Below are 6,000 nucleotides of genomic sequence, written 5' to 3'. Positions count from 1 at the left end.
AAACATTGGAGATGGAGGAAATATGCATAAAATATTTTTTCGGTTAAATGCTGAAGCTAGGGGTGGCATTTGCCATCCCCCAGTAACCTAAATAATGCCCCTGAGTAGAACTAGACATTTGATGTGAGATCAGGCTCAAGGAATACATGTACAGAATGCACCAATCTGACACCACGTATACATACAGTATTATATCACACTGCATTCTGTCCACAGGTTAGTTTAATATGAAAAGCCTTCTTACATAAGCTAGCAAGGAGAAACCACAGCAAATACATTTTCCAAAAGCCCCCCTGCTCCAGTGAATCACCCTGACATGACCAGCCCATTTAAAACATGTCACACTCGGTTACTTCATCTCATCGTCCTCACTCAGATGCTCTCTCTCTCTCTCTCTCTCTCTCTCTCCAACATCTTCAATGTAAAGGAGGATGAGGACCTCTCCTTACAGCACGAACCCACTGTGTGTATAACTTTATATTTTCTGCACTGTTATAAGGATCCAGTGAATTAAAAACTCATCTAGCTTGACCTCTTGTTATAAAAAATGAATAACCACCAGGCCCATTACACTATGAGACTAGAGTTTAAGAACTGAAAACTCACCAAGAATAATTATTGCAGTTTAGGCAGATTTGGTCATTTCAAACACAATTACATTTGTTGTATTATTTTATTTTGTATTAATGCATTCTATTATAGCATTCTAACTTTCCAGGAAGAGAAAGCCTGCAGTTTCTATTAGCTTGGATTGGATCGAACTGTCCACAGCCCTCCTCTGAGACACAAAAATTACGTTATATTATAATGAGCATTAGTGAGGACCAATTATATGAATAGGTTGAAAATGGGTGAAGTGGTCCTTTGAGTGATTCATTCATGTGTTTTCTTTGTGTTTGCTTTTTAAGTGGGTGTAAACCCACTTCTACAGATTGAAAAGTTGGAATGCTAAGAATGCGGCCTTAGCCCCGCCCACCTATTTATATGAGATGGAGTGAACGCCCACAATTCAACGTCACAAGCCCATTCTTCGAGAGGCAGGGAGAGAAGCAGTCACATGCTTTGAGCAGAGAGGCAAACGGCCTTTCCCTGAGGGGGAGGGGCGGGGGGGGGGGGGGGGGGGACCCTGTGGTGAGCGCAGTCAGAGAGCACAGAAGTCTAATACTCAAGGCACAGATGGCTGTAGAGTAATATCTTGTGGACTGGAGTTTCAATGTTACTATGCATCCCAGAAATATATAGCTTATAATCCATATCGCCTGTTCTCTCATAGTTTAATGTTAACAGCCGATTGATACGTAGCCAATCTCATGCGCACTGCATTGCTGTTAAATACCAAAACACTCGCCCCAAAACAGAAAACACAGTCGCCCCGGGCAAATCCAGCGGTAGGCTATTCACCTGGTATTCTTAAACGTAACCTCAGTAAAATATGCCTAAACCTAACATTATTTCTAAACGTAACCTCAGTAAAACGGTGCCAAAACCTTATTCCTAAACTTAACCTTAGTAAAACTATGCCTAACCCTAAACGTATTTCTAACCTTATCCTCAGTAAAACAAATACAAGAAAATGGGGGTGAGTGTGTTTTGGGCCGAGTCTTCTGGAGTTTTTTTAGCAGGCAAAACCGGAAAAAAAGGTAAATTGGAACGTTGTCTGTGTGGACTGTGGAGCATGTTTATGGATATAATCTGCGGGGACAGACGCTATAAAGTCGGCGAAATGCACGCGACGCGTCTTTTTCTTCGCCTGTTCTCTCATAGTTTAATGTTAACAGCCAATTGAAACCGAAAAATGTAAATTGGAACGTCTCTGTGTGGACTGTTTAGCATGTTTATGGATATAATCTGCGGGGACAGACGATATAAAGTCGGCGAAATGTTCTCTGTCTATCGGCAACATAGCAGAATGCACGCGACGCGTCTTTTTTTAACATTTCTACCCAGATGTAGAGGAATATCTAATTTTAAATTAACACTATGAATCGAGGGTTATACTGAAAAAAAGAACTCCACAAACAAACATGAACAATATTCATACAAAAGTTACTGTCACTGATGATCTATATGATGATATACATGGGACACAACCTTCTTGCCCTGATCACATTGACGAAAAAACAATATTTGCCAGAACAGCCAGAACAACCACCCAGTCTGCCCTAACAATCCAGTATAGCCTTACATTACTGGTTAACAATGTAAAATGAGCAGTTTCAGTTATTAAGTATTTAAGTAGCCTTAGATAAAGACTCTCGTAGATGTATTTTATCGATTTTGAAATCCTTTATGTCTACGAGAGTCTTATCTACCGCCCATTGGGAACTTCCGACAGAATTGGCCACAGACGGGATTAAAACACTTCTTTATTGAAAGATATGGACTAATACATTGCACAAACACGCCTTACACTGAGTTAACATTTGGAGCAAGCGGGTAAGCACCTTATATTTAGCATTTGTACATGTCTGGAGAAGTACAGTCTTTGGAGTTGACATTCCAGGGCAATCAAAGTTAGGTTTCGATCGGACATTTACTTTGTTGTGCGCTGTATCGCGTACCGAAAATAGCCGATCTACAAGCTCACAACTGCCTCGCGCTAGGACGCGTTGCTATGAGCTTGTAGGTCGGCTATAATTCTGTACAAGCTTTACTGGAGATGCGGCGTTTAGAGAGGCAAGGAAATAAAAATAAATGAATTACATCTGGACCCCCCCCCCTGGTAACTAAATAATGAACAGTCCCTAACAGCATACATTTCCATTACAAATGAGGGGCTACATACATATAATACCCCCCCCCCCCCTCAATGACAGTACATTTAGGGCCCAATACAGCATATTTGAATACATTTAGGAGTACAGACTTCTTTGAGAGCTCTCCCACACTCAGTGTTGCCATGTCCTCTAATTATAAGCGACATTTCCCTTGTTTTTCTGTGAAGGTACTTGTAAAGACTGAAGGTTGGGCTTTGCCCCCGTTTCTAAACGTTGATATTTGGCATGAGTTATTTGTTGATAGCTTGTAGATCTGCTATTTTCTACTACCACCACCACCACTAGCAGTGGTGGAAAGTAACTAAGTCCATTTACTCAAGTACTGTACTTAATTACAATTTTGAGGTATTTGTACTTTACTTGAGTATTTCCAATTTCCAATATTTTTACTTCTACTCTACTACATCTCAGAGGCAAATATTGTACTTTTACTCCACTACAATTATTTGACAACTTTAGTTACTAGTTACTTTTCAGATATATATTATGATATTATGAAACATACATTAACCACTTTAGCCCTATTATATATATATATACATATACACACACACACACACACACACACACACACACACACACACACACACACACACACACACACACACACACACACACACACACACACACACACATATGATATCCATATTTATATTACTTATATAAATTATAAACATTTCCACAATCTCGTCTATATGAATTCTTCTTTCTTTTCACTTGCTAGCATCATTTGCTTCCACGCATTTCACTCGTTTCCATTTCCTATCCACTCATCTGCACTACCATCAGTTGCTCACATTCACATACATTCCCAAACTATGTTATAACTACCAATGCCAACCACATCAATCACCTACAACACCGAACACACCCACTTTCATATTGGATATGTTATCCAATTACTTCTTGTTGTTTCGATCCCAGGAAGTCACCAGATTTCTCTTTTGGGCCTTGAGCTGAAAAGGTTTAGTAACCCGTGGAATAACACACTCGTCTCGTGTGGCTACTGGTGTTCTCCCTCTCACTTGCTCTTTCTTTCATATCCTTTATCCTTTTCCCCTCTCTCTCTCTCACTCTGTCTTTGTAGCTCTCTCAATTGTCTTCTATAGGCAGCTGCGTGATATCATGACCTGACAACCAATTATCTTGGATGTCAAAAATGTCAGAGAACCTGTGGCTGCGCACGCACGCACGCACGCACGCACGCACGCACGCACGCACACACACACACACACACACACACACACACACACACACACACACACACACACACACACACACACACACACACACACACACACACACACACACACACAAAGAGTCACACACAAAGAGTCACATGAACATACACGTATGCACACACACACACACAAGAGTTACATGAACATACACGTATGCACATAGGTGCGCATACGCGTGAACATTCACATGCCCAAACACACTCATACAGTGCCAAGGGAAAGACACAACAACACTTACACTCCAACTGTCACAGGTGGAAGGTGTGAAACTATAATTGGGATCATGAGTGTAGTGCAGAGACATGGCTGAGACTGAGAGGGATCGAAATCAATCTACAAACACAGAGGGGGCTGCATGGCTGTAATGCCATAGTTATAGAAAACCATATGAAGTACACACACAGACACTAGTAACGATATCTTTGTTTTTAAGGATCGCTGTAATGCCGTAGTTATGTTAAAATCATATAAACTAGCACAAACACAGGCACTAGTAATAATATATTTGTTTTTAAGGATGGCTGGAATGCTGTAGTTGGCGGTTTGGTCAAAAACAACATACAGTACAATTGCTGACTGCATTGCCATGGGTTGAGAGAGGATTTTTAGTCACATACAACAGGGTCATGGATGGATGTAAATAGTAGAAGAAAGGCACAGGACTGACAGATGGAAGGGAAACAATTAGAAAGTAAACAATGGGAGCATGGCTGGATGGAATGACAGATGTAGAGACAGGTGAGAATGGCGAGTCAGTCAGGAAACCTGCCAGGCAATCAGTTAGCTAAGCCGGTTATTCAACATGTTAGCCAGCCAGCAGAACAGCTAGCCAATCAAACAGTCCATCGTCAGCATCCCAGTACAATTTTCAGTCACTTGGCAACCTGGCTTTCATCTAGTCAGATCTTCACCTCATCACTTTGTCAGACACTCTGTCAGAAGTGTAGAGCTCTCATGTCTCTCCACACATTCTCCCTCCTTTTTACATATCCCCTCCTATCACATCCCTTCTCATTCCTTCTTTTTTTCATCATCCCTCTCCTCTTTTATTCATTCCCTGGCTAAGCCGTGGCAGAGCGGAGGCATTATATGTCCGCCCCAACGTTGTGAACGCGATATCTCAGGAATGCCCTGCGAATCCTTTCTAAGCACTCTTTAGTAAGGATATGCTCATGGATCTTCTCAAGGCCTCCTGAGAATATGTCCACTAGGCTCTGCTACTCATTCTCCCACAGAGTTTGAAGTCTTCTTTCTTCCTCAATCAATTTGGTTTTGTCCCACATTTCTGAGCCTGTTCAGTTTTTGACCGTATACAGTACCTATAAACTGTGCTAGGATTTGATTAGCGCTCTCATGCCGCTCTCTGACCAGTTTAATTTGACGTTGATGTAATCCTCAGTGCCAGCTATGACATTACTGAATCAATTATTACCCAGATATCTGGATGTCTTGTGCATCTATTATCTGTTGCATAATATACGGCAACAGTGCATACTCTTGAGACTGTGAAGTAATGAGGCTGTTTGGCATAGACCAGATGCTGTTGTGCTAGAGTTACTGTCTCCGCCAGGCCGAAAGGCATCACGAGAGAGTATGTTTTGCCCCCTGTCTGTCTGTCCGTCCGTCCGTCCGTCCGTGTGTGTCCTGTCTGTCCGTTAGCAGCTAATCTCCGGCACCGTTGGCCCGGTCGCTGCGAAACTGTGCACACCCACTCCCTGGATGCCAATTTAGAACCTCTGCCCCACGTTTTTCACATGGGCCTGTCATAGCGCCACCAGGAGGCCGATTTGTGCAAAACCCATTTTTTTCCATTACTCCTACAGCTTTTATCCAAACGTCATGCAAATCGGTACACAGTATCTCTATAGTCATGTGATCAAGCCGGATCTGTCCCATTTTTCATATTCCATCCTCATTGGCTAAGGTTGGCTTCCAAAGTTTGCAGGATTGGTCCGTTTTGAACAAACTGCCTCAAATCATGA

This window comes from Gymnoscopelus microlampas (assembly GCF_963454915.1).
Source record: "Gymnoscopelus microlampas genome assembly, chromosome: 8".
NCBI classification, from domain to species: domain Eukaryota; kingdom Metazoa; phylum Chordata; class Actinopteri; order Myctophiformes; family Myctophidae; genus Gymnoscopelus; species Gymnoscopelus microlampas.
The sequence above is the reverse complement of the archived record's forward strand: the minus strand, read 5'-3'. Positions refer to the sequence as shown.